Raw genomic sequence first — 24,026 nt, forward strand, 5'->3', positions numbered from 1 at the left:
AATATACAATAAATGTACCTCGCACAAGTATATATCTACAATAAAAAATTTATTTGGAAACATCAAACCAATCAATCAATTTAGACAAATGTCTTTAATAAACATAAAAGATACGAATGCTTATGGAATCGACCGTGGATCCCAGTGAATATTTTTGATTGCCTTTAGTCAAATTACAAGTGAGACTTATTAGAAACTAAATCACTTTTTATTCTACAACCTTGGATCTATAACCAAGTTTAATAGAATTAATTTCTAAAAGAAAAGCGAATGGAATACAAATAGAAATAACGTCGGTGTAAGAAGCAACTGGATGGTTACATTTAGGAAAGATGAGCGGAGTACGCATTGCAGGTTTGGAGTCGTACCGTTCGTGGAGAAGGTATCGTTGCGGTGTTTTATAGAGGTGGAACTAAGTTGTACGATATCTGATGGAGTTGTTCGAATGGGGTCGTCATCGAGCGACAGTTCTGTTTTATAGCGAAGCAGAAGAGGCGATATTTTTCTTCACCGAGACACCGTCCAACCTTTCGCGTCGGTTTTCCCAGTCGATGTCTCGCGATTCCACCCGGGAGACTTTGGATTCCGATAGGATCGATCCCTTCAAGGGTAGAGGAAAAGGGAAAACGACGACTGTGCGTGGCCTTAGGAGAACGCCAGTCAAACGGTCGGTCTGGCAACCGACCTCCCTTCGAGACGGATTACACGACCGCTTCCTGGAAACTTCTCACGAAAATCAGGGACTTTCCGAGGGTTTAGCTTAAACCGTCTCGCGAAAATGTTCGCCAGTGCTCTCCTCCGCGTTTCGTTATTTTTCAAAGTGACTGGGGCGAAGAGAAAGGCGAGCTATAATTCAGGAGGGTTTGAAAATCCAGTCGCAAAATTTGTTGGCGTGATCCACTGCTAACATTTAAAAGAAAAAAAAAAAAAAATTCTATCGCGATCCTAAAAGTACTCGTTCGCGTTAAGGAACAAAATTTATAGCAACTCGAAGGGCGTATACTCGGATATGTTTATCGTCCTTTTCCTCCGGCATCTACCAGTAAAATATGACGTCGATCTGAAGATTAATTTTCGTTTTTTCCTCGTTTTTGCCGCGAACGGTGGCTTCGATCCGATAAAACTCAGACAAAGGCTAGTGGATGGCATGATTCGCTCCAAGACCATTGATCGTTCGTTCCTCGACGGTCTAGCCCGATAAAACGCAGAGATAAAGCGACGTCGGGGAAAATGTGCGCGAAACGAAGTGTTTCGATGCCGTGACAGCTGTTAGGTGGGCAGCGATGAGCAACACAGAGATTCCATTAAACTGAAAACACCGGCAAGATGGAAGCGAGGAGGTTATCGTGGGAAACTAGAGGGATTTCAGGGTGGATAACACGAGGAAACATCGATAATAATTCCATTGGGAAAAGGGAAACGGGTAAGGGATCGGTTTCGATGCCGCGTTACCGCATTCACCGGCGCACCCTACTTCGCAACGTTACCAACAATAAGTTCATTCGGTATGCAAGGGTCACCGCTGTCCAGGACGGGCTAATACAATTTCTGGTGAAACGGTCCAGTCGCTTCAGCATCCGCTTCCCACCATTACCTCTCTCGTGCCAATACCCTCCTTGAATTCACGATGGATCTAGGGTATCTATATTCGTTCTACGAATTCCCGTCATCTCCTAATTGAACTGTAAATAACTGTACTCCATTTATTAAATTCGGCCAAGCTACATCCAATCGCGAATCAGGTGACTCGTGAACTCGACGTGGCCGAATCGTTTCGGATTTTCCATTAGGAGCCATTCGCGCGAGTTTAATCTAGCGTGACGAATGTGCATAGAAAATTTGTACAGCCAATTTTCCGCTCCCATATCGCGTGGTCTGGGATGGTGCAGGACAAATCATGCTTGGCGAAGAGAGCGCCAGTTAAAATCACGCTTCTCCCTAAAGGTCCTTTAAGAGATTTTACGAAATAGACTTCTTAGTAACAAACGAGACTTTTTTAAAGAACGAAGGCTACACTGCACAAAGGAATTTTTACCACGGAATCCGTAGTTCCAAGCTTTGAATTCAGCATCGACCAAGGAACGTACTCGTCCACGGCACGCTTGATACAACAAAGCAGCCCATAGCTCGAGAGCCAAGTGACAAAAGGACAAACTCGCTGGTCTGGGCTCAGCTCAGGTCCCATTTGTCTGGACGCGTCGACTCGGCTTGCGGCGGTAGCCGATCCTGGCTGACGACGTTAACGCGTTAACGTACGCTCTCTTTGCGCCGCTACGTATAGTCGAGCTCCTAATTTACCCAGGGGTACCGTCGGGACCACCCCCCGCTCGCGTCTGCCCGTCCCTAATCTTCGTCCTGCGGAATTGACGTCAAAGCTAATGGTCCCGGCGCTAGGCACACAAGCTTCGCCACCAAATTCTCGAGCCATCGAACCGAGGCGTACCCCGGAAGCACCGGCAAAACGCGTCGCTTGTGTCTCCTCGCCGTGAACGACGGACCTTCGTGCACGCGCTTGGCATATGGGCAAACATCTGTGGCTACCCTCGCGACGGATAGTTTGATGTTCGATAAACCAATTAAACGGGGATCGGGACTCCTGGGCAACGAGCTGTCCGGGGGGTGGCGTCTTTGAAAGAGACACGGCTTCGGTTACGTCCTATGTACCGCGTCAGCTTCGGTCACAGCGCGGGGAGAGCCACGTGACTTCCTAGACCCATCACTGCGCCGGACTGGAAAATTCCTGGTGGTTTTCTCGTGAATTCGAGAAAAGTCGTACAGTAGCTTTTCGTTATCCGTTCGTTATTCGTTTCGACACTCGTCTGTAGCTTGAACGCTTTGGGATCGAAAGGTGACTCTCGGTCACATCTTAACGTGATTGCTATAACTCGACAGGTGATTGTTGGTCACCACTAGGTTCGACGCAGCAAGCAATCGATTTGAAATTAGTGTTGCAAACCGTTTGCGCTCTTTGTTTGACCTACTCCACTATCGTCGTTTTACCTGGATCGACGGTTGCATGCAACTAGTTTCAGAGTGGTTTGAAACTGATCGGTTGCGCCCGTGTGCGATCGACATAAATCAACCGGCAATAACGTTTGTCGAGGTTTCATTCCTTTGGAACTCGAAGTGTCGATAAAATGACAGTCGGTGAAATAAAGATGACCCGATTTTCAAATATGAATTCATTCTTTAAGTCAATTTAATTTTAGCATTCGTGGCAGTAGAATGTTAAGAAATCATCTCGAGTAGATAGCAGAAAAAGAGGCCTCGAGTTACCGGTACATCCGGAATCTGCAGCGAGGAACGAACCGATGGCTTTGAAGCGGCTTTTCGTTGGCCGTGAACAGCGTTAAAAGGACCGATGTCTCGACGTCCGCAGAGAAATTCCAAGCACGAGGAAACCACGAGATAACGCGACGCGACCAGAGCTACTTTGGCCACGCGGAACGCATACTTTGATCTAGAAGGGATCGCGACTCGGACGCAATACCGAGATAGCCTCGTGACCCTTGGATGTGGCTTTTCGACCGCCTGGATGTCCTTCAAAGCAGGGATCTCGAGATTCGCAGCATCAAGCGAGCTGACGCTGCGGCGAGAACCATTAGATAGGACGCATACGCGCCGCTCGAACGCTAAAGATCAAGCCATTTTACTTCGCGAATGGCAGAAGCTGTCGCGAGGTTCGACTAAAAGGGAACTTTCGCGGACCTCTGCTATTTACACGAGCCTTTGGCACGGTTATAGCGCTTGCAATTCTGAGGGTTGTGGATCAAGATGTGGCATCTATTTACCTGCTGCATTATGGAAACTCTTTAGTAAAACGTTAGGTTCTAGAATGTTCATAGAATGTTGGCTAGACTTCGTATAAACTGATAAGATATACGAGTTCAAATATTCTAACTTTGTAGGTCAAAGCATCCTGGCTCTGCTATTTCGTAATAACACGTCCACGTCATCCGTGTAAGAGTGACGGTACTTTTCACTGAAAAACTAAAAAAAATTAATACTGAATGTTAAGTATCAAAAAAAAAAAAAAATAAATGAATTTGAATCCTATAATGTCGATGAAGCTACAAAGATAAATACCACGATAAATTTTCAATAATGCAGCTTCCAACACAAAATTCAAACGCAGCAGAAATTTTCAAGATTTTTCTATGTTCACGTGCTTACACGTTTGCAAGTTTATAATTTGACACGTTCGTACGTTTATACCCGAGACGGGTATTGCTTTTCCTAGGTAATACTGCAATCTCTGAATCATAGATCGACGGAATGTGCGCACGTTTCAAAGTGGGAGAAAGGTTTTCTCGTCGAGAGAGACGTACACAAGACTGTTGAAAGGTGCGTTCGTGTTTGATCTCATAGAGAAGGTAGGTCGATCGTGGCCCGATAGAAAATCGGTTTGTTGTTTCGAGACGGGGCGCGGCATTGTCAACGAACTCGGATTCGTCGCGAACCCGATGACGAAGCGAAGCTCGTCGACTGCAATAGAATTGCAAAGGCTTTCACTTGTGCGCCAAACGGAAGAGATTGCCGGATGAACGGGAACGTATCGACGAGCCAACAGGCGACGCCGGATACAATCGAAAGCGAGACACGAGAAGACGATGTAATCGCGAGCGTTCGAGCAAAAGCTCTGCTGATTTTTTCAACAGGGTTGTTCCCGTTTTGACATTTCCCTGTTGTCCCCTCGAATCGTTTCATCGCAATGGAGTTACATTCTGCTGGCTTATCGCGTCGACCGGCCGACCACTCTTGAACGTTTCTACTGTATCTAAATTTTGTTAACGTTCCATTGGAACCTGCGTTATCGAACGTTCAGAAATTCAAGTATTTCACTTAAATTCATTTTCTTTGACGCTAAACTTTTGGAATTAGTTTCTTTACTTCGTTAGTCGAAAGCACTGTCATCCATATATGGACGACGTGACAATCAACGTATTATTCGAGTAGTATAGAACCAGGATGCTTTGAATTACGAACTTGGACTATTTGAACTCGTGTATCTTATTGGTATGATATCAAATACACTGATTGGATCAATTTGAAATATAGCATGCCACATGAGTTTGATGCGAAGGCTTCGCGTATAAACGATTGCTTTCAAGTGCTACTTGCATTTAAGGATCCACTATAGAAGCCTTAGCGATAGAGTTTTCTAGCAGATCTAGAGCTTCTCTCGCTAAAGCTCTTTCGTTCCCATATTTCTCCGACAAACTAATATGTTTTTTATGAAAATGGATATACGGTTTACTCGAGCTAGGTGTCGATAAATATGCAAAGTTTGAAAGAGCTGTTACCCAACAGGGTTGCAGTCAAAAATTGACGGAACAGCGTCCCTTTTTAGCGATCTAAACTGGAAGATCTTCCTTAAAGCCTATAATACTCGTTCCAATCATTTGAGCGACAAAGGGTAGCCACCGGTCGCGTACACTGGTATTATCGATCGATCCTTCCTGGACTGGTAATCGAGCTTCCGGGTAATTGGTTTAACCCTTCTACGTACGGGACCAGTGAAACGAGGGCGAAATAAAAACCTGGCCGACGCTGGCTTCGAACGCGTACGATTTATGAGCTTGTCCCAGAAAATATTATCCATTTCAGAGACTCGATTCCGTCATCCACAAGACAAAACATACCTTCAAGCTTGATCTACGTAGCGACTCAACTAAAATAATCCCACAAAATTTGCCCTTCTTCATCGCTTGAAAGCAAACAGCATAAGCCAAGTTTAATAACTAGACTGCGTACCTTTATGCAAAATAAAATCTTCCTATAAAAATTGACCCAAATAGGAATTTATTTTATTCAGAAAATATTATAACACGAACTCTACTTTCAATCTTTTTCATATTCTTGCATATTGTTCGCATTTTATAGTTTCTTGCACATTCAAATTTTCTATAAACGGATAAAGATCCGCAGTCTATCAATAACACTTTAATAAACACTTCTTCCATTAAACTTACTATCGTCAGATTTCTTTAATAGACATTGTTAAATATCTTCGTCGATAGGAAAAATAAACGACTGTTCATATTAGCTTTTACAGAGCGAGTGTTTATTACGTGCTCGCACGTAAAGAAAAAGAAAAAAAAAGTGTCTACTTCGCACGCTTAACGTATGTGCCCATAGTGGCGCTTTTGCTTATATTTAAATTTAATTATATTCCAACAGACATAGAAGAAACGAACGACTGTATATTATTATATAGATATATCGTAACTATTAAACCTTTCCATAGGGCTGTGAAATCACCCCGCACCCCAATCGCCTACCCTATTCCGCGTTCACCAAGAAAGTATCCGTTTCTCGAAGTGTAAGATAGAAGGTGAAATGCACGAAGGAAGTAAAGTGTTTAAAGTGCGTATGTATTTTCCAGGAGAAGCCGGCGTTTTCCCCATGAAAAGGAGCCGGCACGATTGTCGAGAGCCCCGAGGACACGGTCACGGGTTTCCGTCAGCGTTAGCGAAACCCACTCGTCCCGCAAATGGGTCGCGGCGTGCCCCGACGGTCCTCGCTTTGCAAAACCCGCTGTCGCGCAAATTACCCATTAATGGAGCCACGGGAACGCTATTTAAATTATTCCTCCACCTCCTTCGCTGGCAGCATTTTTCTGCGACTTTGTCGGGCTCAGCTCGCGCTTTAACATCGCCGATTCACCTGTCGACTCCGACTTTATTTTCGCTACCTACTCGCTTTCCTTTCCGCGACGCGGAAAGCTGGTTTTCTATCTGCTCTCGCGCGAACATTTTTCCACCCCTAGAGGACGGAATCAGCGAGCTAAGTGCTCCTAATTTCAAAAGCGACGCCGTAGTCGATATATTCAATTTATTTTAGAGACCCGATTGTACGTGCTTCGAACACTGTGTATTTCTGTGTAATTAGTCTATCGGCGTCTTTATGGACCCCTCGAGAAGAGGCTCGTCTTGTGGATTTATAAAGCTTTGTTAAAAATTTAAAACGTTGGGACGCTGCGTTGAAAAGTAACCTAGTTGTCCAGGTTATAGCGCGTTGAAAATTCGTCACAGAGGGATTGCGTTTTATTTTGTTTGCGCTTCGAACGCTGTTAAAGCGTATTTTTCGTTGGCAAATTGGCTGCGACTCGTTTTCATCAACGACGCGACAGTTTTAATGCTGCTACGCGGCACAATACGGTCATAATTACGTACAGCATCGAGTGGTCGCCGAAACAGTTGTTTAAATGTAATATTCGAGTGTCCCAAAAAAGTACTGCATACTTTATTCGCGTTTGATTCCCGCTATTTTGAAACACGTCTATACGCGGAGGCTTCGTTATTGAAATCATTAGTCGAATAATGATTTTTCTTTCGAAAGGAGTTCCTCGTTCAACTGGCAAATTAGCCACTGTTGGCGAGACGATAATTAAATGGTCTGTCAGAAACAATAATTGGTTAATTTATCACTAGGTTTTTCCACCGAAGGGTAAGAATATAAAATATTATTGTAGGTATATTTAACTATAATTCACCTAAGATATCAGACTTTTAGGGGGGATGATTAAATAAAACTCGATTCCTCGTTCGAAGAAGTCGGAATTCTGGCTCGACTCTGTTTCAATCAATTTATCGTCTGGCGGGGCATCGACGCGTCACTTCCGCCGCGGCGGTTTCCTTTCACGAGTCGAGGCGAGCGGGGAGTCGGATGGTCCCCCTTAATAAATCAGTTATATCTGCCCGTTTAAATCACTCGGAGGTAAAATTGCCAGGCGACGGCCGTCAGAAAGAAATTATTTAATTCCGCGCGCATCCTTTTCCGCCCGCTCTTTTCCCCGATCGAAAATTTACCGTCGATATCCCCCGACGACAGAGTCGAGAGCTCCTCGATATTCTTTTCGCTATGAATCACCTGGCTGGGAAAAATGCGTCGTTTCTCCCCGATGCGAGGGGCACTTAATTTCGCCAGGCAACGTTTCGCGATCCTCCCACCGTCTGTTTCACTCAGCCTCCCCCTTTTTCTCTTTTACGGTCTCCTTTCCGTTCCCCTTTTCTCGTTTTGTTCGGGGTGGTAAAGCTTGCCGGGAGCTTGCTAACTCATTTACAGTAATACATTGGAGGGAAGTCGACGGAGAAGGAGGGCAGAGCAGAGCCGTATCGAGATCCGTGGACCCCCTCGATCGCGTTGCCCTCAGGAATATTTGCAGAAGGCGAGAGAAACTATAGATACCCGAGGCGAGTTTTAATTTACTTTTAAAGGGTTGCAGGTATCGAAATATAAATATTTGCTTTGCGTACTTGGTCTGCTACAGGCAATTATTTATCACGACTTTTCTGACGCCTATTTTTGTAAGATATCAGTAAAGTGAAAGCTCTCGAGTAAATCATTTTTGTATGTTTCATTCCTTTCGGGTCGAGATACAACGAATATCGAGCTTCTTACGATCGATAATTAACTGCCCGATGATTCATAGAAATCAAACCAAATAAAAGCTACGAATCGAGACTAAATTTCGCATACTTCGTTCTAGTCGCGTCTCATCCCCTCAATTTCTAGCACGCTCTCATTTTTCAGAGTCCAACCACCCCCTCGATTCGGCCCTGAGAGTAAGCGCGGTGGAGAACGAGGGCAAAAAAGGCGTGTAACGCGAAGGGTGCGGAAGGGAGTAGATTCGGAACAACGCGAGCTTCGGAACGGCGCGAAAGAGTCGGCCCGCCATTAATTCTTTTCCGGGCTTTTGTCTGTTCCACTGGTAGCATCCGAGCCACGTCGCTTGCGTCTCTCGACACTCCTGCATTGTGCGCCCTCGCGTCGTCGCCGCACTCCAAGCTAGCTCGCTAACGTTCACGCGCCACCCCCCACTCTCGTTCTTTTCTTTCGTTTTACAGGTGGCGTTCTTCTTCGTCCCTCTGCGACCCAACGGTTCCGCGTCTATATCTCAATAAGCCGGAAAACCTCCGGAAAAGACTGCGAGGCTTGTCGGCGACGTTGACGGAATCGTTGGGAAAACGTTCTTTCGGGAACCTCGGCTCCGCGCCTTTTGTGATTCCTGCAGCTTTGAACAATTTTTAGCTCACCCCCGAATCTATTGTGTCGCCGTAGTTCTCGAGAGTCTGGCACGCGATTCAGAATTTTAAGTGTGACGGATGCTTTTTCGATATCGCACGAATTTTCATTCCTCGAAACCGATAAATTCCGATCACGTGAGTCGAACACGCGAAAAATAACAGCGATGGATTAACTCGCAGGGCCGAGCAGTCGCATTGAACCGCGCTGAAAAGGAAACTTTTGCTGCCAGGGAAACTTTCGGCGAATAACCCGGCCAAAAACCGTCCCGCCGGAAATGATACGTTCCCCCACTCCCCGTGAAATCATTAGCCTAATTGATATCGGATACGCGCCTGAAACGAACCCAATGACTGCGGGCGCACACCGTCTCGGTTCGGAACGGTCGAAATCGCGCGAAGTCAACGCGATTGGTTGCTACCACGATTGAAGTAACCCCGAGATGGGAAAAATTTAATTTGGTCTGATAAAAACAACCTGCAGGGATTCGTTCACAGATAGATTCACAGCTAAAAGAATAAATTCCAAAGGTGAGACAATAATGAAAATAAATCTGGATGGAATTTATAAATTTGGCTCGAGACCAAAATTTGAGCTTCATAGAAATTTTGCACGAGTTTTAGTCTGACAGCTAACGTGTTAAAAATAGTGGTCGAGGGGAACTTCATAAAATTGTTCCAAGTAACCAGTAATACATGCCGATAGAAATTGTGTCCCACATTTTTTGTTCGTTTAATTTTCATCTAGGTAGAAATTGTGTCCTCGACGTTTGAAATAACAAGCAGCGTCGGCGTCGACGCAGGTAGAGCATCTCGTTCCAGCAATTGGAGTTTGCGACCTCGATGGAAGAGCATAACGTCGCGATTTTCCACGTAATTTCTCCACGCGGGTACACGATTTTTCAAGCGACGAAATGAGCGCCGACGGTCTTCCGTTGCTTGGAATTTTAAATAGTCGGCCAGCTAGCTCGTCCTCGAATGGAACTCGTTATTGGCTTTCCTTCGACGAAGGAGAAATTATCGAGATCGTATCGACGTTAATCGGCTCACATTCCAGGAAATAAGGCAACACGGCGTGTGATCTCGTCGTGGGAAAGCGTTCCCCATCTTCGCAACGAACGGGTGGCAATTAGAAGCGACTGGGAAGGGAATTAAGAGGATTGGATAGTCGTGGGACAGAGTCGTTTCTGCGTTTCCTCGATTGGATGGAGGAGCTTATGGCAAAATAGATGGTAGCGTCGTGTTACTGAAACTTTCTGGTTACATCTTGGGCGAGGTAATTATTTTTTAACAGAATTACTAATATTAGCACAGAGGTATTCATTTAGAAATGCAATGACATAGATTTTACACATACACTAGCAAATAAATCCACACGCTTTTTAATATCAACCAATAAATATAAATTCTCAAAAAATAATAACTCTCCACTCGAGAAGACAATATAAACCAGGATCGATTACAAAGCTTTCTTTATGCGTTGATCGACACAATTTCTGTTCCAGACTCCTACTCCAAGTTCCCTCCGACGAGAGACTTTACCATCGCCTTAAAGTTACTTTTCCACCGAGATCCTGTCGTTTCCATCGTCCGATTTCGAGTCTCCGAAGGCGAGAGGCAGAGATACCAACGGGTTCGCGTCGAGGAAGGAACAAGCCCGAGTTAGATTTTCACTTCGTTCGTTCCTTGGAAAGAATTCGTTCGGCGAGGAGAATTTTCGCCAACGTGTCGTTACTTAGGAGTTGGTTGGGGTTTCCCAGTACCGAGCAACCGCGTCGTCTCGAATGGCTTCCCGTCGTCGTGGACCAGATTCTCTGGGATAATGACGTTATCCGCGCGATCTTTTCTAATCAGGCAATGTCCACGACGGGACAGCAACGTTATTTGGGCGTCTTGCGCTTTCTAATCACGACCTTTTCGGAGGAAATAAAATAAAATGCGTACACAGATAGATTAAGACTAAAGATTAGTATGTTTCATTATCAGCAATGAGTAATTAAAGCAAGGTGGATTGGATACTACTTTATCAAATTACTTTAGTTCTTGTAGTGGTTAAAACACATTAGAGGGCTAAGTGAATTTTGAAAAACGGAAGGCACATATTAAAATATGGAGAATGTTTGAATAGAGATTAGACAAAGTTTCGATCGATTTTGCAATCAGGATGACTCAAGCTAAAGAAAATACGCTTGATTATAACAGTAATGACTAGATTGCGGATCTTTATGCAAAATAAAATCTTCGCGAACATGCCTACAAAAATTGAACCTAAATTTCTTATAAATGCATAAAGATCCACAGTCTATTAATGACCAATTGAAATAAGGTAGATTGGGTTTTCTGTAACGTATTCAACGAGTACTGAACACAAACAGCTCACGAAACCATTCGGTACGATGACAATGTAAACTGGTCGAAACTGATTCGAAACGAAAACAATATGGCAGTGACGCAGGGTGTTAATACAGTACGCAACGTTTCGCATTTAGAACCGTCGGGACTTATCCGTTTCCGTACCGTGTGTCGTTCGTCCAGAGAGTTCGGCGCTCATGCTGCAACTTCCACCGCAATTTCGGCTCGCAAACACGGAAATTGACTGGAAGCGAAAGGCCATTACCGAGGCCGTATTATGGACTTACAATTGTAAGCCGTTAATATTTCGTGGCTGCTTTAGCACGGGGATCGCTCTGCTCCAAGGGTGTCCAATCTCCCGAAGTTCCGACGAAACCGTGTACTCGAGGGCTTTTCGATACTACGCGGAGCGAGAGTTACGGGATGCGATAGTTTTCGATAAGAGGCGCCATTCTTGATCACGGCCAGTAAACTCTTAATTAGCGTCCGCGGAGAACAATAGACGTTTAGGCGATATTTAGATAAAAGCGTGAAGATGTAATAATATTCTTAGAGGGAAAGCATGTTTCCAGGGTATAAGCATTCTTGACTTAAACACAGAAGAGTCTTAAAGCTTGAAAATTGATCCGTTTGCATAAAAAAATCAAACGCTACCAAAACGACTCGATTCGCGCAAATTCACGATTGAAAAATATTCCAGCTCGAACTGTAAGTCTCTGGCCAGTCAAACACCGCGTCTAGACTTAATGAGGTCTTTTCTGTGGTCGACGAGTCCAACAGCAATGGCACCGAACTCCCTAGTCCCGTGGACTTTTCTGGACCCGGCGCGGAAACGCTGGTGGCACGGATGGACCTTGAAAGGATTAAAAAAGGGAAGAAAAAGATCGACGCCGAGGCCGGGGCAGCGCTCACGGACGTGTTCGTTAGGCATGAATAATGTAGTTTCTGGCACGAGCGGGAAAAGCAACGGAGAAAGAGGGAATAACTGCGGCCGTCGCTGAACGAACGAATAAAGGGGTGGAAGGGTCGCTAGCCCGCTGTGCGGGGAACGGCTTTGATCCTTTCTAGCCGTCGAATTTGCGTCAGCGAGTTAGCGGGTGCAGGCACAAAGGCTCCCAGTCGTTCGAGATCGGCATGGAGGTGCTCTGGGGAGCACCTTATTTCGCCCCTCGGCCGCGCAAACTCGATTTACTACGGCAGCGAAAGAATCGTCTGGACCGGCGAACACATTTCTTCTTACGTCTGAACGAAGTCACGGAGCTCTGAGCCCGTGAATTACGCGATTCGAACCGTGCGTTCTCGAGCCGTAACGCTGGTACATGAATCATGGGCCCGCATAACAGAAATATGTTACACGGTGACGCGCACCGGTGGCACGTCAGAGGGAAACGTCCCAGGGAAAATGACTCGGTAATTTGGATCATGAAAGGTCAGCGGCGAAGTGCAGCAGGAGGGCTTAGCGGTTGATCGCTATCTGGGAGTTGATCATCTCCATCGCTGCGAAAATTGTAACCCACCAGCTCCCGCTGTATTTCATCCTCGACCTACATGGCCACGGAAAGTTCGATGTATATACCTCAGCTCTCGGTTTGTCACCTGTTGGTCGCGACCCTGCGACAATCGAACGTGAACTATTGTAATGGGGAGCGGTGATAAATGGAAACGGTGAGATCATTTGAAAGTACGTAATTAGTACAAGCATTGTTTGTTACAATAATATACCGTGGTATGCTTGGTTTTGGACGTACTGCGCGTGTATGGAGAAATTAGGATGGAGCATCAATTACCACGGAGAAAGCATGCGTTGGTTACTCTTAAGAGAGGTCCCTCGAGAGCTACAAGCCGTAGATAAGTGTTGTACCTACAATAGAAGACACAAACATTCCTCGAGGGGCCACTACCGCCGGCATCTTGAGGACATACGGAATGGTGCGCCAGGTAGATGTGCTCTATTCTGTACGGTACCTCTCGTGCCGTACGCCACTGAAACGGAAGTGCTACACGCTATCGAACCAGCAACGTCCAATTTCGAGTTCCGATCGAGGCAGTTACAGCGCAACGTCACAGCCACCCACGGCAAGCTCGCGCAACAGAGTCGCGAAATTTTGCATAAAATAAACGATACGCGTTTTTACGGAGCAGGATGGGGGAAATTTGCGAGGCAACGAAAAAAGCCGGAAACATACTTTCGGTTCGGTGTCTTGCCAGCTGGCCGCGGCGCGACGCTGCAGCTAGTTGTAAAATGCAAATCGAGATCTCCGGGAGACGTATGGAGTTCCGTATCGGATAGAGGGAAGAGGGGACGGGCTTATGTACGTACGTGCAACCGATATAACGCTAGCATAGCACGGACGAAGGGTAGAGGGTGGTGTTACGCGGAAAGCTGGTGTTTGCATTGCCGCGTCAGCTGGCCCGTTACCGCTGATAGCTACGCCGTAGACATCGTTATAATGGAACGCGTCAGGTTGCCTTTATGTCTTTCGCGATACCCAACCATCGTCTTCCGTCTCCTCTCATCCGCGCGCGGCTTTCCCAGAACAGAGAACCGTCTCCTTTTCGACCTACGACTCGGATACGCCCTCCCAGGTGTCACTGGATTAAAGCAACGTCGCGACGCCTTATCGTCTCCGCGAACCGGGAACTTACTAACCGCTGCACGGAATTTCTGTTAATATTTAGCGGCGAATTTATTGGGAGCCGCGATCCCACCGATTTCGACGATTCGGCGATTTTACGCGTCGTTCGCGACGCCCGGGAACCGAGGAGATTGCGGGTAACGGTGTCGGGAATGCGCATATCGAAGTTCGCGCAGTTAGCGAGGTGAGCGACTCGACGCTAACGGCGGAGCTCATCTTACGTAGCGTAAAGCGAGCTCACTTTGGAGCTTGCGGGATATCTGTGTACCTAACGCGATGCGAGCTGCTTATGGGTTTAGACGAAGAAAATTTAGTTCGAAGCTGAAAATGCCGATGTCCATTTGTGACTATCTCTACCGCGATGGGTTGAATAAGATTCTTTTCAATGAAATGCAAAAACATTCCACGTGAAACTAAATTGAATAATCAAACAGTTGAATACAATTCACACACCGTATGTAAGAACTACGCATGACCCGTTCTCTGCGCAAATCGGTTAACTCCACTTTCTGGAAAATCTTAAATGTAAGTGTCAAAGCACTTGGCATACTCGTAACTTTTTTATATTTATAATAACTTGTCTAAAAAGAAAAGAACTTTCTCCAATATTTATTTGAGTTTATATTAAAAAGGGAATTTTAAAAAACAATGTACATCATTTCATCTTTTTGTTTTACGGAGTTGATCGATTCGTGCAACGAAAATATTAAAGTTTGTGGCAGGTTTACTGTTAACAACGGTGGGGATGACTCTTGTACTCCATCTTTTCGAACTACTGGGTGCATCCTTGCTGTTCTTTGCGACCTGGCGACCGTTGCAAATTTCATTAAAAGTCTCTCCCAACATGCAACAACACCTTATCCCTTTCTTCACCGTTCATCCCTTGACCGTATTCCCCTGCGCTGCGGGCCAGCGGAAGTCGAGCGTGGCGAGTTTTTATTAAATTCCTCGTAACAGGTTCGTCAGCGGGAAACAAAAAGCTATCGCGTTACGATTGCTCGGTCGCGTTACACGCGGCGATATCGTTGTGATAAAGCTGCAGTCGCACGCGCGGTTGCACCGCACACGGAAAGCGAAAAGCGTTATTTTTCGACTCATTCCGCGCCGCGGGATTCGCCACGGAAATCTTCCCGTTCGGCCCGGATGAACCGAGCACGAGTTTCACGCTCGAGCTGGCAAAACGATCGACCGGCACAAAAAGCTTTAAAAGCGTAAAGCTTTTTCGCTGAACGGTGTCGCGACGAAGCGTCGGTGCGGCCTGGAGGCCAGCGCTATAGTCCGATCGTCTAGCTTTGGTCAAGAGCATAGTTGTTTATTTATTTAGGAATCTAACAGTATAAAATGTAGGATCTGTATCGGGATCGATTCTCGCCGTGAAAAGGGATCGAAAAGTCCTTTGCCATTCTGCAATTCGAAGCTTGGTTACTCGGATATAAGCAGTTGAAGTTTGTTTGGGGTACCGACCACGAGACGCCATTTTGTGTAGTCCCGGTAGAAGTTAAAGAAACTTTAGCTGCTTGTATCTTGGTAACGAAGCTTCGAATTGCAAAATGGAAAAGGATCTTTTTGATTCTTTTTAGTACGAGGATTTAATCTTGATATATCGTATACTGTCTCTGTATAAAATCTATCTATGTATTTTTTCTTTTCGCGTTATGCAAGTTTAAATTCCCCGATTCATTAGTACTACTTCATCTCGAAATTTATATTTAAATTCCCCTTGATATTATTTCTATAGAATACTTAAGATCCATTTTCCGTGGAGTCTCCATTCAAATCGAACTGCTGGACTCGAACGAGGCTTTTCCGCGTTTCTTGTTGGTCGAAAACTACCTGCTTCCTCCAACGATCCTTCTTTTGCTGATTCGCTGAGGCAACGGTCGTCCAGAACGAAGTCGTTCGAAGATCTGCGAGATCTCAGCCTTCGACTACTTCGATGGCGAACGTTGGATTATGCTGTGCACCCTCCTTCGTTTTATTGGCCTTCCACGTCCTTTCAAGTAATTGCAGCGGAAAATTTCGCGAAACGGAATTTCGTTATTCTTAAGAGGACGAACGAATGGTTCCAGTTCGAATGGTAGCAGTAACGAGGGCCGATCGCAACGGAGAAGACACTCGACGGTGGCTCGTAACCAGATGAACCTCGTTAATTGCTTGAAAATAGCGCTGAACGTTACTGCATGATTAGAGACTCGTACAATTATCGAGTGAGGCGATTTTAACCCTCTATTCTAGAATGTGCTCGATTGGCGATTTATACTTTATATTTGTTAGCTTAATTACTAATTAATTCACAGGAGTGCAAACGATCTAGAAATAATACAGATATAGTTCTGTTTTCAGAGATCAAACAGAATTCTAAGAAACAGTCACACTAGTTGTCTCGTCGCAACATATAGATCGCAGGTGTAATTTACATCTCGATGCTACTAAAAATAAGATCCAATAACCACATGTTTTAAAATTACGTGTTTTCGAGAAGCAGCCGCTCTCAGTTCGACGAAGCATTCGAACAAATTACACGTTAGAAGCATAGCGCCTTACTAACGTGCTCGTTACGGATCTAATAGACTGTTATTACGAGTATGCATACGTATTTGCGCCCCTGCGAGAGAAGGTCGGATAAAGTTGGCAAGACTCCCAAACATTCATTCTACTTCCAATGTAAATTTCGCAGCTGACCCATAACTCATGCCATAACTTAACGCGGCCATATCTTAAAATCAAAGGGTTCGAAAATCCGTGTTTATTAGACCTAGTTAGCCTCGAGATGTGGAACAGTCTGCTTCCGTTTCTAACGAACGACTTTTCCGTTTCCAGGTTGCTGACAAGTGTGGCAAATTGATATTCTACTGTAATCTGAAATTTGTTACTCGACTAAGAAAGCAGCTGCTGCTTACAGAGGGACGTAGGTGAAATTAAATTTCAATAGCTGGAGATTACCGAGCGCCTCTTAGACAGGATTCCTCGTATTCTCAGCTCATCCATCGAAGAACAACGACAACTCGAGGTTCCAGCGTATAAAATTTCTCAAAGGATGCACGTATGCTTGATCCCGGCGTCCTACCGAAGCGGAAGCTGGAGTTTGGCAACAATTTGTCGCAGGACAGCAACTCAGAACGGCGGGGGAAGGGATTGCGGCCAATATTCCGGCCTGGTGCGTGTTGGATAAACTCTCGAAAGTCCAGAGCACGGATCGCAGTAGACTGTACGGGCTTAGCACGACCGAACTAGTGTGGACATCTGTCGCACGTAAACTCCCGCGTCACGCGTTTAACACCGGAATGCGGTGGCGCGGTACGTCCCGACGCTAATGCGTCACCGTTGCATGAACGTCGCAGCGTTCTGGCGTACGGAATCGAGATAACCACATGTCCCGCATGCTCGGTACCAGCCGTGTCCTACCTAGCGTTTGATTGACATCGTGCAAGTGTGATTCTCCTTTCGAACCTCCATACTTTCTCTCTTTTTTATGTTCTTCATTGTTATTCTTCGTGTCTTTCGTCAGGACGCTTTATTGTATACAGTTCACTTCCTGGTTGAGAATTTATTCGCTTTAGTTTGGTGTTGCAGTCAAAGTCACGTGGTATCCGAGGTATTAGTCGACATCCGTAATTCTTATCTCTCGTATGATGATCAACCTTCTATCATACTGTTGCGTCGAGGAGTGGTGGCACATCGAGGAGTAGACATTTTTAATAATCAACACGTCAGTTCTGGCAACTTTTGAATTGGCAGAACGTCGCCAGACTTGTTATCGAACAGACGTGTTTACTGATTGAGTTCTTGTTATTGTTAATAAACTTTCTGAGTTCTTGTTATTGTTAATAAACTTTCTGAGTTCTTGCTCCTTTATAAAAGACGTGTTGATTATTAAAAATGTCTACTCCTCGATGTGCCACCACCCCCCCGGCGCATCATTACTATAACTTTAGCAATTTTCACCTCGAGCCGTGAACGGTGTCGCGTTTGTACTCATTTTCCTCAGGGAAATCTAACCAATCCATATATACCACTGCCAGAAAGATTCGAAGAGGAATATGAAAATTTTCGTCACAATCAATGAAGAAAGAGACAATTCTGCTGCCAGAATCCGGTGTAAAAAGTGTCCCTCGAAAGAGGGAATTTTTTCCCTGTCCATTTTTCCTTGCCATGGTCCAGATTTACGGCGCACTTCCGGTGACCGACATCTTCGCGCTGAAAGAACGCTAATCCCAGCGAATGGGCCGCTCCTGCGCCACATTCAGAAAAGCAGTAGCTCGACGAAACGACAGCGGAGAGCTTCGCAGTGAGCTTCCACGAGCTTCCAACAATCGCGACTCGCAAGGAAAATCGCTACCGCAGCTACGGCGAGTTGCATGCGCGGAACCGCACGATCCCTCCTTCGATCCGACAGTAATATCGGCGGCGCCATCAGGAAAATCCGCGGACAAACGTTTCGGACGAGCAAAGACTGCCGAAACACCGTCGAACCAGTTTCCCTTTCCTCGAAAGTTTCCGCGGCAGGCTGCTTCGGGCTCCGATATGGTTGCGAAGTTTCCCTAAACGGTCGCCTTTGAAGCTGCTTTCGAATTCCAATTCTTTTGGAATTTCGGGTGAAAAACTTCGCTTGACGATTCTACGATTAAATCAGTCTATCTCGATTAATTTGACTTCAAGGTTTTGCAAGTTTAACGCGTACTCTTTTGGGACATACAAAGTTTCACGCGAATTCGTTCAATTTAAATGAAAATGCAATTTGGGAGGTTGCTGAAAATTTGATATGGTATAAAAATCGACGTTATAAACCATTAAATAAATAATGAGAATTATTGACCGCGCCGTTACCGAGATAAAAATTATTGAAATTCTAAAATTGAACGTAACGAATTGATATCGCTAGTGGGCGTGATTATCTCGAAACAATTGCCTTTTTTCTAAATTGCTCATTAATTTTTTATGAGAATGATCGAAATAGAGAACTAATTCTGCTATAATTTATCGGTCAGCACGACGATGGACTATCTGCGGCAGTTTGAAACGAATCTCGACGGGGCTCCATTCGCGAGCCGACGCGCGTAAAATCGCGAGCCGATATCGAGAAAGCGCCCGACTTTTCCTCGACAAGTGCTTCTACCCGGTAAATTTAGATTTTTCATCGCGTCCCTCCTCTCCCGCAAATAAAATCGAATAAATTCGACTTCGAATCCAATTCTCCTCGACCTCACCAAGATCACCAGCGTACAGTGGCCCACCCATTATTGCCGGCGTCCTAGGAAAGGAAGAAACTCCATTATTAGGTTTTCCCTTCGTTTTCGATTCATTCGCCGCTCCCTACTCTTTTCTTCTTGTTCTCCCAGCTCGCGCTACTTTTTCGATTCTCTGTTCCGTCTCCCGTTCTCGTCCGCCGACCAATAATGGGAGACGCTTCCGTTTGTTTCGCGGATGGTGCTCGACTTCCATCGCCGAGTACTCGACGGGGAAGTCTTCCATGGCTACCATCTCTGGATGATAAGAAAAGGGTGCACAAGACGCTCTTCGTTCTCTTATTGCGCCGAAATCTATTACACGGTTAGAAAGAAGAAATTGCTTCTTTGGTGTTTGTACATGAATGGATTTTTTTACGGAGGAAGTGGTGGAAACAATAGTTAACCATTTCGCTTGATCTATCTAAGGAGGTGTAGGATATAATCGTAGGTATAAATTACTACGGTGAATTTCACTAAAAATGTGTAGCTTGAGTACTTTTATCTTGGAGTACTTTTCAATTCTTGATTTTTCCAAAGCATGGATACCTAGAGTCAGAGTCGAGATTAGACGACTTGAAGCTCGTTACGTCTAATTACGTTCGAATTAGACTGCTTGCAAGCTCGACAAGAATTTCGTTTACAAGACCCCATTTGGTTTATCAATTGTATTACTCCAATGCACGTTCACGAGCATGCACCTATATTTCTTTCTCCGCGATCGCATTAATTTGTTCACTTCTGTAATTCGAGCCCCCGCAGGTCGATCCTATTCCGAGGGGGAAACCGCGATACTACGCGGCGGCCGCGATAATCGCATTACCGCGAACGCCAAGTTTTTATTTAAACCTCCAGGAACCGAACGTTTTAACATAATCCCTCGCGCGGCATTTTCGCGCGCGGTTATTAGCCGAAGGATTACCGCATTCGCCGTGTATTCGGAAACAAATCCCGGAAGAAGCAAAATGGGGTCCAACCGCGGCCGATCGGGGGGAGGCCAGAGGAGGAGGGGACACGGATCGAAACGAATTCGCGCGAAATGTTTCGCGGGAGAACGGGAAACGCCCTGGACCGTTCGTAATCCTTCAAGTTCATCAAATATTTTATTCGAATTAAACGGGGAGATTATATACCGGGTGGTTCGGCTAATTTGATCCCAGGAGAGCCGAAGTTGTGTTTGACTGGCGCATTCAGAGGCTGCGGTATTGGAATATAGGCGGTGGAATAAACGAGCTAGACTTTTCTTTTACCGGTGACTTTAAAAACTTTATTAGAAACACTAGGAAGGGCACGTTTGTTCTGCACGAAAGAAGCAGCTCGAATGAATGAATATAGACCCTATCGGTCCCATACTTTGTCTAAACAAGCCAAGATGGAACGCAGCTGCACCCCCCTTGACTTGCGTCTAGGAACGAAACCCAAACGCGCAGAGATGGTTTTTGTAACGAAACATTTCTTCTTTAGTGAAGAGAAAATCCAACATGCGGTTTGAGAAAGTACACGTTTAGAGTGGTATAAAATAGTCCCGTAAACGAGATTGACAATTAAAGCCCTTTTTAACAACCCTCTCTTTTAGGTCAACCAAAATATCTTATCTGTTCCAGATAAATGAACTACCCACTTCCTCCCAAAAATTCCTCGCCAATGGGAGCGAATTTGAGCGGAAAGTTTAACGGTGGTAGTGGGGGAGGATGGGGCTGTGCCATTCATAATGCTTAAAGGTCGTAAAATATTTTACGACATACTTGTTGTTCAGCCGTGGCCGGGTCTACGTTGTTTTGGTTCGTTCGGGGCAAACGCGACGCTCGCATCACGAGCATCGGTCGCCCATCGGGTTATCGGGCATGGATCTTGTTTACTACCCGCGTCGCGTGTAATGAGCGTTGCCCCGAGAGCTACTCTGGAAACGCGAAACGTTTTACGAGCGCGCACAGTCCAAGCTGCTTCGACGCAGCTCCCTTTCTGCCCACGATTCGTCCGTCCATCCGTTCGAACGGAATAAAAGTCCCGATGGTTTACGTCCAACCGGTAATCACGATCGTCGAGGATCGACCCGCGCGACAACTTTTACCGTGGAACGGACCGACTCCGCTACGAGGAGATAAAGAATCCTGGACGAACGGCCACGTTGGACGCGAGTTTGCATCTTTTCCTGCGGAAACTGGTCTCCGGAGTTTCCTCCCTCCGCCTTTTATGCACGAGTAATGAAAGGAGACTTCAAGACTGGGAAGTTAAGGAAGCGTGTACGTGGATCTCGAGCGAGTTTGCTGGGTGGCTTCTTGGGACTGTTCGAGGAGGGTAAATTTGGAGAATGTATTTTTTAGAGACGTAAACTAGGGTGGGAGAATTTGTTGTCGTTCATTGACTGTCGGTGTAATCATCGTTGACTGTCGGTGTAATAATCGTGAAAACTTCTACGAGGCTAAAATTTCGTTTCTATACGATTAGTAGTGCTTGTTTTCGTGACCTCTTTAGAAATTTTAGAATCAATAATATCCGAATGAATTTTCTGCGACACCTCATTTTCATAATTTATTTATTTATTCCTCAGTGAAAATCCTTGTCACTCATATATGAGTGACGTGACGGTCAAAGTGTTAAGTGCCGATGAGGATCGTAACGTAATTACGATATTAACGAATAGCGTGGAGAGGTATAGGACATCGATAACACTCTATTAGTATGAAAACCCTTATACATGGAAGTATACTTGAAAGGGACAAATTAATTCATCGATATAATAAGCCTCGAATCTGCTTAATTGCCGCTTCAGATTCTAGCAAAAGCGAGTAATATTTCAAAGAAGCTCGACATACATAGTTAGCCAAGCGAATAAATAAAAAATCGAGCGACTCTTAAATTCCTCGAGTCTTCTTAGCCAGGTAAAATTGCGCGCGTTGCATATTTCCAACGAACTTTCCTCGTCGGGAGACTGTCCCTTCCCCCGAAGAAATATTTTGCGGCTTCCTTTCTTTTCGTCCGGAGCGAAAAGTCTCGGCGAGTTCGTCTTTCTCCGGTAGAGGAGCCGCGAAGCTTCTTTTACCCAGGACAACCTCTCGAGAGTCGTCGGGAGCGCTCCCCCCGCAAACTTTTCTCAGCGGATTCCCTGTTCACGGTTTTGAGGAACTTCGTCACGGCTGGCGGCTAATTCCGCAGCATTTCCCGCGGCCCGTTAACCAGCTAATTGCGCCCCCTTCTGTCTACGTCGACCACCGTCGCCAGTTCTTCCGCTTCGCGTCCGGTTCCTCTCGCCTCCTTCCGCGGGGACGTCGTCGAAACGCTGTTACAGGTCCTTTAGATCGTTCCGCGAATCTTTTCACTTTTTAATGGGTCAAGCGATGCGCCAGTTCTCTGAATTTCCTCGCGAATCTTAGTATTTCATAGAAAGAGGAAAATGAGGACCGCTAGCTTATTCTAAAGTAATTGTTTAACATTGGCACGCAAGGCAGTAACAAACCTCCTCTCCGAATCGATTCTACGTTTAAAAAGAGATCGAAAAGTCCTGTACCACTTTGCAATTCGAAGTTTAGTTACTCGCGTGTAAGTAGTTAAAGTTTGTTTGGAGTAACTGTCTACTGGGCGTCATTTTGTGTAGCCCTAATCTTGAGAACGAAACCTTGGCTTGCAAGATGGAAAAGGTGTTTTTGATTCATATTTGGGTGAAGAATTGATCTTGAACGAGGTTCAGTATCGATAGGTCAATCAATCTAGCAGAAAATAATTACTCTGGCTCTCTCAGTATCTCTGTATTTCCTGGAGCTATATTTCCCGAAGCTGGAAAAGGTCGACTCCTTTGCGCGTCGCGTGCAGATCGCTCTATTTCGTTCTAATTTATGCGTTCGACGGTTCGACTTTATTAATTACCGGTCGTGCAATATGCATATCGCATAGAAATTTCAATAATACGTTTCCCGTTAATCATGCGCACACTGAAGCCGGGAGCGCGTTTGCCAAGTTCGGATAATAACCATTGAATTTAACTCTTTGAAATTTATAATGCGGTCCGCGCAAAACATCGCGATTCAATGTTCCCCGTGCTATAAATCGGGACCGTTATCAAGGAGAATAAATCGTGGCGCGGCGAATTCGCCTGAATCGTCGACGCGGCTAATCGAAGATACCAAGCTCGTTGGGCGGTGTTTTTATTTATTTCGAGCGTAATTCATGCCTCCGAACGTTTTTCAAATACAACCGTTCGAGGTCAGTCGAGCCAGTTTGTTGACGGCTCGAAGCAAGTCGACGCAAGCAGGACGTACACACTTTTTTGGGGGAAAATTTTGGGAATATTTTTCCTGTAGCTTGTTAGTTAACGAATTACACAAGTATTCTTGAAAGCAGAAAATTCAAGGAATAGTGACTTTAAGAAGATTGCCCCTGAATGTATAAGACCAGCCTTACCTGCAGATGCAACTCTCACCGCGCGTAGTATATTTAAAGGCGTCGTTTAAGTTCAGTGCTTCAAGACTGCCTCGGTGTTATATCTTTATTTATTTATTTATCTATTACAATAATAAGATCTCGCCATGCTTTGTTGCTCCGCAACAAACAATAAGTTATAACTAACTTATATAAAACTGCGAATATGTCGTCACGTTGTCCCGTGTTCTATGAACATCAGTTGATCTTTGACCTTTTTTTCGTCGATTGAAAATATCGCGGGTCGAAAACGGATGATAATTCCTCGAAATTCGCCGACCTTTGATATTGAGATGAAATTATTAATAAACCGAATATTAAACCGAAATTTTTGCTGAATATTGTAATATGTGATCGTCTGTTCTGAGATT

At 45.2% G+C, this 24,026-nt stretch overlaps 1 protein-coding gene across 2 annotated transcripts in view; it reads right to left on the reverse strand.

The window, feature by feature from the left end:
- Window positions 1-24,026, reverse strand: part of LOC128880699 (cysteine-rich motor neuron 1 protein) — a 242,119-nt gene that overhangs the window by 12,375 nt on the left and 205,718 nt on the right. The gene's annotated exons all lie outside the window — the stretch shown is intronic.

The sequence above is a fragment of the Hylaeus volcanicus genome, chromosome 1, assembly GCF_026283585.1.
Source record: "Hylaeus volcanicus isolate JK05 chromosome 1, UHH_iyHylVolc1.0_haploid, whole genome shotgun sequence".
NCBI lineage: Eukaryota > Metazoa > Arthropoda > Insecta > Hymenoptera > Colletidae > Hylaeus > Hylaeus volcanicus.